General features: G+C 47.7%; 1 pseudogene; it reads left to right on the top strand.

Moving 5' to 3' along the window:
• Positions 1-1,209: 1,209 nt before the first annotated feature.
• Positions 1,210-1,884, top strand: LOC115872109 (annotated as a pseudogene).
• Positions 1,885-9,762: the final 7,878 nt, after the last annotated feature.

Below are 9,762 nucleotides of genomic sequence, written 5' to 3'. Positions count from 1 at the left end.
CGGGCACAGGGACAACTATGGCCTTGTTATTACCTGCAAGCACTTATTATATTGAGGGACGTGGGCCTCAAAAAGGCAGTGAAATGTTTCCATTACCTTTGAATTGTATTTGTTCATGAACTTTCAGAACCCTCCACATATCTAGCAGACCTTGTTAGTGTCTTGGCTATCTTGCCTTTGCACATAACATCTTAGTGCACATCTGCCCAACACTAATTGTGAGCACCAGCTTGTGTTGACCTAGAGCTTTATTTCTCTGGTTCCTTAACTCACTCAGCCGGCACACCACAGCTCAGAAGTGCAGGGAGTATTAAGGACCCACACAAGTCTCCCTCAAAAACAGCTTCTTCACACTCAGGTGGGACCCCTCTGAGAGGCTTGCTGAGCAAGGTTTCCCAGCGGGGGTTAAACCCCACCTGCTTACAGTTGGAATTCACTTCATAAACTTTGGGGAGAAGATAAACATATGCTAATCAAACAGTGATGTCCAAAGCCAAAACAGGATTGTTCTGACTGGGTTGGAGCAATTTGTAAAGCTTCAAAGCACAGGTGATACTTGGACTGGAAAAAGGAGTATGTTGAACATTTCATAGTATAGGCTCGCTCCCTTAACTGCTGACCATCAATTCTGTTTCACAGTAGCCCTATAGGACGGAGTAGAACTGTCCTTCGGGAGTTTCCATGGCTGTAAATCTTTATAGAAGCAAACTGTCTCCTTGTCTTTCTCGCACGGAGCAGCTGCTCGGTTTGAACCACCGACCTGTAGGTTAGCCCTCCTATGCTTAACCCATTACACCACCAGGGCTCTGTGTAATGAAGGGCGATGCACAGAGACTTGGTTTCAGTGAGGACATTAAAGCTGTGCCTGCACTAGCGGCCGGCCGGGGATTAGTTTAGCCCTTCCCTCCAGAGGTAGTTTGTGAACACTGGACTCCGGGGCAGCTGATAGGCGCATGGACTAGTCACCTGCAAAGGGAACCCTCAAGCAGACAGAAGGGGGCGCTGCTTACTTGATAAGAGGAGAGGGGTTCCTGGCAGTGGAGTGAGGAGAGCTCATGGCTCACCAGCTAGAACGCATCCTTGCTATGAACAAGAGGACGTGGTAAGTTGTTCGATGTACAAAATCCAAGTTACGTGGGAATTCTGCCAGGCAATAGCAGGGCCTGTGGAATATGAGTGTTGACAAACCCTTCTAGGCCCTGCCCCTGCATGTGGCCGGATCGAACCCCAACGCCAACAAGATTCTTGAAAAACTGTGAAGACGCAGGTTTGTGTCACGAGTCGGCAAGTCCATTTGGGAAGGGATTCAAGAAGGCCTGTCAAGATGACCAAAAGAAAGATGCCTCTAGGTGCAGCCCGTCGGGCAACACCTGCCATAGGAAGCAAAATGGAGCAGCCCTCTGTTGGGGAAGCTACTCTCCACGATCGTCCTTGACCTCACCCTGAGTCCATGGCCAGGGGAGAAGAGGAAGTGCCATGGCACTAACTGCGCAGCCCACACCAGCTGTTGTTCACCAGCATCTTTCCAGCTTCCCACGGTCAGCTCACAAGTTCTGAGTCAAGTTTAATGATTCAGCAGAAAGTGCCCTCACCCACCTCAAGTACTGTCATCACCCAGGCACCATCCTCCAAGGGGCTAATTGTCTCAGGACCTGCCCGTTTCCTCTTCTGTTACAGCTTCCTCAGGGACCACCCATGACCGCTGCTGATCCTGCATCAGTTAGGCGTGCTCACGTGCACCTTCCAGCTGCAGTTCCGCTGGCTCGGCCAGTCACCCTGGTGCTAATGTTCCAGGGAATCCCTGGTCTGTCTTCCCCACAACCAGCACAGGCAGAAGCAAAAATGACGGGGTCCAACCGTTACATCTTAGAGGCCTGCTCGTGAGCTTCGGAGACGCCTGTCACTATTCACCAAAGGCCCTGAAATTGCAAGTCGATTATTATAGTAGCCAATGTACATAAATAGTTTTCTTTTGAATAGTAAAATTTAAAAAGACCAGGGATTATTACCGGACTTAAAAAAAATCATTTTATTGGGACTCTTACAGCTCTTATCCCAACCCAGCCATCCATTGTGCCAAGCACCTTTTGTACAGATGTTGCCATCATCCTTTTCAAAACATTTTCTTTCTACTTGAGCCCTTGGTATCAGCTCCTCATTTTTTTCCTCCCTCCACCACCCTCCCACCCTCATGAACCCTTGATAAATTATTATTATTTTCATAGCTTAAACACTGACCATTGTTTTCATAGCTAACCCAATAAAGAATGAGATGTAATTATTTAACTCAATCATGGTATGTCCTTGGAATTAATTTCAGAGAAGTCAAACGGCCACTTTGGGACAGAGGAACCATGGGCTATTAATAAAACCAACACCCAACTCATTGCTGTCTAGTTGATTTTTAATCACAGGGATCCCTAAAAGTCACAGAAAGGCGGTAGAACAGCCGCTGTGGGTCTCAAAGACTGTGACTCTTGACACGTCTTTTTCCCATGGAGCAGCTGGTGGTTTCAAACTGCTCACCCTGTGGTTAGCAGCCCAACATATAACCTACTATGCCCACCAGGGGTCCAAGAGATTAATCAGGAGAGGTGAAGCATGGGTTTGCTTCCAGTCTCTACCCCTTAATAGCTTGGGAATAATAAGTAACTCATTTAGGATTACTTAGGATACTCTGAGCTGCAAGTAACAGAAACCTCCAGCCAATTAAGGAAATTAAAGCTTTCTGTAGCTGCAAGTCCAGAGGTAGGTTGTGATTCCATATACTGAGCTGCTTAATGACACTTAATGACGCCATACAAGTTCCAGTTTCTTCTCATCACTGCGTTCGATCCTCCCAAATAGATGGTAGGTTACCTTCTCAGGTTAGTAGCCAGATGCTAGCAGTAGCTCCAGAAGACATTTCCAGACCCAGAAATTCCCAAGATGACCATTTGTGTTAGTCTGGGTTGACTAGAGAAAAAAATTCATAGACACTCATATGTGTGTAAGAGAGAACTTTAAATCAAAGAGCAATTGCACATGAACAAAACACCTCAGCCCAGTCCAAATCAAGTCCCTAAGTCCGATATTACCCCATATGCCAATACCAGTCCATAAATTCTTCTTTAGACTCACCCAGCCATGCAATGATGTTGAATGCTGGAAGATCACAGGCCAGTGGGTGGAAAGTCTTGTGGATCCAGTGGTGGTGGGAGTACCTCAGCACTGGCGTGGGTCTCCATGTGGCTCCTCCAGCTCCAAGGCTCTGGCTGCCATCTGCATGGCTCCATGTGGCTTGTCAGCATGAATGTCTCACAGGGAGAGCGTGTATCTGGCTGCTAGTGAGCTATTTATCTCCTTCACGCCTCCAAATGAGATCAAGCTGCGCCCTGATTGACAAGCTAGACTCCACCCCTTCGCAAGTTGACAGGAGATTATGTAACTGCCACACCATTTCATAGGAACAAAGGAAACTTTCCTGAAGGAAAAATTTAGTCATAGATCCATTTCTAAACCAATTATTGGGAAGGAGGGTTGGGGTTAGAGTGACTGGTTTAGTCAAAGCAGAATCCATCCCTAAAACTGAAGATCTGGTCACCCTGCTCTGTGTCATGTTGGACAGAGGTAGATACTGCATGAATGGAAGCTGGGAGGTTGACATTTCGTTTAAAAAGGAGGAATGAATGAGTTATCTACAGAGCTTTTGTTAAATGGGGATAATATTTGCCTGCCTGCCCTGTACAGCGTACTTATGAATATCAAACCAAAAGGACTAGATGTTCCTTTTTAAAGTCCTGTAAAATGTAAAATCCATTAGATGAAAAATAGCAGATTGAAAAGTTACTGTTGTGGGAGATCATCCAACTAATATTGGACATTCGTCCCAAGCCTGCCAATTAGCTGGGTTTCTTTCTTTCTTGTCATTTTATCCCCTGTGTGTGGGTGGGTGGGTAGGGGGGTGAGTGAGTGACCTTGAGTTCTCTCTTCAACAATTGCCATCTCTGATCCAACTCCCGACTTCATCACCATTCAAGGAAAGAGACTACGCGGAGGAGCTATGGCCATTCACATTTGCAGCTCTCAGGAGCACGCTCCTCGTTTCTGTTTGATGAAATCTTGCACCGTGGCTTGAATTCATTACATTTCACCCTGTTCTTGGAAGAAAATGATGATTTTTCTTGGGAAAATGTCTTCTGCTTCCCATTTATGGGCTCGGGCAGGCAGCGTGGAGTCCTTCAACAATCCTTCCTCTTCCTCACTTGCGTTTGAAAGCAGACCTAGATCTGCTTTGAGCCCTGGTGGCACCCAGCTCAGCTCGTTACCTAAAGGTTGGCAGTTCAAACCTACCCAGTGGCTCCACAATAGAAGGGCCACTCAGAAAAATGACAGCCTGGCGAACCCAATGGGACAGTTCTCCTGTGTCACATGTGGTCACTACGGGTCTACATTGACTCAGCAGTACCTACTGAACACCGCCCCCCTCCCCAAGATTTCTGTCCACTTGGACAAGCATGCCTTCAAACCAAAAGCCAAACTCACGACCAGCGAGTCTGTTCTGACTCACAGCAGCCCTCTAAGACAGGACAGAACTGCCCATGTGGATTTCTGGGACTAGAGGAGGAAGCCTCATTTTTCTCCCCAGGGTGCGACTGGTCATCTTGACCCGCTGACCTTTCAATTAGCAACGAAACACCTAGCCCCCTAAACCACCAGGACCCCTAAGTCCCATCAGCTCCAGGAATTTCTTGTTATGGTCCAAGGCCCTTAAGGTCTTGGAGCAAGTTCTAGACTAGAAAAGGCTATCTAGCCCAGAGCGTATTGGGGGATCACCCTTTCTTATTCTCTGACAACCCAAGCGGGCACATTTTAACCAAGGACTATGTAAGCCATGAGCCTTACATCTATAGCAACTCAGGATTATGCTCAGGAGGAAGAGGTGCTACTGACCACTGACTGCGCCCACGGCCAGGCTGTCTTTGCTATTTAGTGGGGCTATTCAGACCTCCGACAGACACTTAGTTTTTCAAGTTAGTTGGCTAGGCTAAGAAGTCTGGTTTCAGGAGGGTGCTTCTCTCAGTGGGCACTGCGGGGTAGATGTCAGCCTCCTCTCAGCTTCTGCTCCTTGGTGATCTTCACGTGGCCTGACATCTATCTTCTTCCTTCGTCTCTGCTTCTTTCTGCGTGTCGAACCTACACATTTTATGAGGGGGTGCTCCCCTACAAACTGGATTTTTGTTTCAAAGCGAGATAATTGAATTTTTTTTTTTTTAATAAAACAACCTTATTACCTTCAAAGTACTCTCCGTGACCCTTAACACATTTGTCAAATCTGCGATTCCATTCTTGGAAACATTTTTCAAACTCATCTGTTTGGATGGCTGACAGCACCTCTCTTGCTTTTTTCCTTCACCTCTTCTACGCCATCAAATAGCTGTCCTTTCACCTCCCTCTTCATTCAAGGAAACAAAAAGAAGTCACACGGAACGAGGTCAGGTGAGTAAGAGAAGCATGCTCTCAGTGGAGCAAGAGAGGCATGCTGTTTTTTGCCAAAAATTGGTGCACTGAGATGGCTGCATGAGCAGGTGCATTGTCATGGTGGCAAAACCAATCCCTCGTTCATCAAAAATCAGGCCTTTTTTGTCACACACTGTTATGCAATATTTTCAGAACTTCTAAATAGAAAGCTTGATTAACAGTCTGACCTGGTGGAACAAACCCCAATTGCACTATAAGTCGACATTTTCTCCTGTTTGGGAAGTTGACAGACATCCAGAATGAAGTTTGTCATCAATCGACGTTTCATCTATTTTGAAATGAGAAAACCACTCATACACGTGAATGTTTCCCATAGAGCTGTCCTTGTCAGCTGTGTTCAACATCACAACAGTTTCGGAGGCATTTTCCCCCCCGAGCAGGAAACAAAATTTCACAGCTTCCCACTGTTGTCTTAAACTGGCCATCACAAAAAAAAGAGGCTCCAGTGAAACTACTTTCACGAACAGAATTCAGTGTCCAGAGAGAACCTTCCTAGGCAACGCCACTGGGTGCACTAACTCAGAGCGGTGCCTGATGCTCGCCTAGTGGAGGGTGGGGGGGATGCATACTAGGAAGGCTCCACCCAGTGGAGCTTTTCCCCCCTTTTTTGGGGGGGCAGGGGGGCGCCGGGTACTCCCTCGTAGATCTCAAGAGAGATTGATTTCAAGCACAAGCCTCCACTAATACTGCCTCATTCACATAACATAGGAAAGCCATTCCCAAATCAGATGGTAGCCACAGTTAGTTATAAGCAAAAATCCGACTGCCGGTGAGTCGTGTGACTGGGAGTTTGGGAGTCTGCAACTGTCCAGGAGTGAAAAGCCCCATCTTCCTCCCTCAGAGCGGCTGGAAGTTTCGAACTGCCCACCTTGTTTTTCGAAGCCCAATTTGTACCCACTACGCCGCCAAGGATCCTCAGTAGAGCTTACGGTTTACAGCGTATATTTTAGAGGAAACACCATTCGGTCCATAAAACCTGCTCAATGTCTTAAATGTTTTATCTCATTTAATAGTCCCTCAAAAAAACTAAACTAAAAAAACACAAAAAACCAAAGCTATGGGTTTTATCAAGCAAATTTCCAAGGTCACATAATTTTCTTGGGTTTCCACCTCCCTCGCCCCAGGCCATCATCACTGTAACAGTCTCTGGTCCAGGGATGTGAATTGTCACCTAAAGTGATTGGAGACGTGCCTTTGCCTTGGACCCAGCCTTGACTCAACATCTTGGTAGCAAGACCCTCATTTCAGTCCTCTCTCATGGTGGCATCAACAGGCCCATAGTGATGCCAGGTCTTTTCTTTCTTAAATTTAATTTTTTTCCATGACAGTTTTATTGGCACGTGGTTTACATATCACACAATTCAATAGTTCAATCGACCGATCATATCAAGAAGGATAGGACAATCATTACCACATCCATTTTAAATCATTCTCCCCCCTCTCCCACCATGGTTGCATGACCTTTAAGATGAGTTATGCAATCGAAATCCATTCTGATGCCCCCTCCCCTCTTCATTATTTACTCCCCAAACCCCCTTCCCCTCTCTACTCCCCACCCCTGCCCATGTGTTCCCTGTATCCCCTTGCATCAGTTACTATCATTATGCATCCTCTCCTCCTGTGCGTCACAGCCGAACCTTTTCAACGAGGTCAAATGACCCTGTAATTCAGCTTTGAGAGCGCTGATGGCCACTGTGCTCTAAGTCCGAGCCTCTGGCGTGGCTTGCCAGCATCAGTCTCTTTTAAAGGATCCACAAGTCATTTGAATATGCAGCCAAGGTTGATGTAGATCAAGGGTCAGCAAACTGCTGCTCGAGAACCACAGGCAGCTCTTTCAGTGCCTGCAGGAGGCTCTGAAGTAAAATGGAAAATGAAAATAAAACTGCCATAGTTTCACCCAAGGCATATTATTCAGATATTGATGATTTTATTTGTTTGTAAAAAATATATGTATGGCCCTCGAATAATTTTTAACTTGTTGTGAGGGACAAGATTGGCTCTTGTGTCTCAAACGCTTGCTGAGCCCTGATCTAGGACAACTGGAAATGCAAGGTGGTCGTGTTTAATAAAACTCAGGGCCTCTCAGTTTGATAATCATCTTTTAAAAGTGGATCTGTATGGTTCCGGGGTGGAGGGCAGGGGCACAACTGTGAACTTGCATTGGTGAATGTGGTAGTCACATCATCTGGTGTCAACTTGAGACTATGCAGAGTGAAGGGGTGGAGTTTAGCCTGTCAATTAGGTCGCAGCTTGATGACCTCATTTGGAAGTGCTACAGAAATAAATAGCTCACTGGAGGCCAGACTCAGACTCTCTGCTTCCTCTTCCTGCTGACAAGACACACTGACAGGGCTAGAGCCCTGGAGCTGGAGGAGCCACATGGAAACCCACGCCAGTGCTGAGAAGCTTCCACTGCCACTGGATCCACAAGACTTGCCACCCACTGGCCTGTGATCTTCTGCATTTGGCGTAATTGCATGCATTGCGTGAGTCTGAAGAGAAATTTACACACTGGTATCAGACATATGGGCTAATATCAGACTTATGGACTTGAACTGGGCTGGGATGTTTTCTCAATATGCAGTTGCTCTTTTATATAAAGCTCTTTCTTATACACATATGAGTTTCTATGAATTTGTTTCTCTAGTCAACCAAGAGTAGCCTAGCGAATGTGCCTAAAAACCAAAGAGATGTATCCACCAGAGCAGCTTTCTTCCACATCCCACCTGCGTGAGCGAGTGAGTGAGGAGTCCTGGAGAGTGTGGCATGGAAAAAAACCGACTTTGGCTACAGCTTTCTCGGTCCTTCAGTAATGACCTTCAGTCCTTCAGTCATGACCTCAGAGTCCCATGCCTTCTGTCAGCTTGTGCGAGCACGGAGGGTCCAGAAGGACTGCCCAGTCTGAGTGATCACTCGTTCTCTCAATAGGGTCCCGGGTTCCTGAGATTGTTTTAAAGATGTTCCAAGATTTGATGGGCTCTCCGAGTGCCTCAGCCTGCTCACACTTTCTAAAAGGGACCTGGGAGCCAGGGGTTGAGTTCCAGTGTGGATACTCCCTCACTGTGTGCTCTTAAGGAACCACAATGTGCTGGCACGTCGAGCTTCTCTTCCTCTTCTTCCTCCTCCTCCTTCTTTTTCGGTTGTATTTGCAAGCTTCAGCTGCTTATTCCCTCTCAGGTGCTCTGCTTGCAAACTGGGCAGAATTGCAGAGCCCCAGAGGAACGGCTAGCCCTGAAAGATACGCTCAGGACTAAGAACCTTATATGCACAAAGTGTGGACCCCGGGCCAATAAACCGATTGCAAGGTACTTCGTCCAACGAACCTTTTAAGCACTGAGTCTCGTGGACAGCCAATGGGTCGATTGCTTGCTTTCCAGGACATGGTTCATAAGCACACCTTAAAAATGGAGCTGTACGATTCCTGGGGTGGGGGCGAGGGCGGCACATGAATGAGCACTTGGTTGTTCGAATGCATCTTGAGGTGCCTCAGCAGAAAGGCCTGCAAGCTCCTTCTGAAAGATCACAGCCCCTGAAGCCCTATGGCGCCCAGCTGTGGTCTGAAGCCTGCGGGGTTGATTCTCTGCCCGGACTGCCCACGAGGCGGCAGAGCTGATCTCTGCTGGGACAAGCCAGGAGAGGGCACCCCTGGGGAGAGAGTCCCTGTGAGGAGGGGCTGCTGGGTTCTTTATCGAGGTGCTGGTTACCTCTCCAGCCCCTCTCCCCTTTCTCTCACTCAGACTTTCGAGAACCAAAGGGATACTGGTGGGGTGTGTGGGTTAAGCACTGGGTTGCAAGGTCGTGTGTTCAAGGCCACGCGCCGCTCTGTGGGAGGAAGCTAAGCCTATCTCATAAAGAGTTAGAGCCAGAAATGCCTTAGGCGGGGAGCTGGGTTTGGTTTTGAATCTTCACTAGAGCAGATTGTCCCATCTTCCTCCCCCAGAGCACCTGGTGGGTCTGAACCACAGACCTTTCTGTTCGCTCGACCACGGCACCACCAGAACTATCCCCCCGAAACTCCCCACCCCCAAAAGGTCATAGCCTAGGAAGCCCTATGGGCCCATTCTCCTCGGTCATGCGGGGTCCCTGTGAGTTGAAATGCACTCGAGCCCACACAGCCCCAATGTCTGGAGATGTCGGTTTGAGACCTGGATTGGGATGCGGACATGGTGTGAACACCCTATGAGGGTCTAGCCCCGGAAACCCCCTGGAGCAGCTCTGCAGCCATTGGACACGGTCCTAGAG

The sequence above is a fragment of the Echinops telfairi genome, unplaced genomic scaffold (genome assembly GCF_000313985.2).
Source record: "Echinops telfairi isolate 266 unplaced genomic scaffold, ASM31398v2 ScPeMD7_7420;HRSCAF=8458, whole genome shotgun sequence".
Taxonomy (NCBI): Eukaryota; Metazoa; Chordata; class Mammalia; order Afrosoricida; family Tenrecidae; genus Echinops; species Echinops telfairi.
This window is presented reverse-complemented; position numbering and strand designations above follow the sequence as displayed.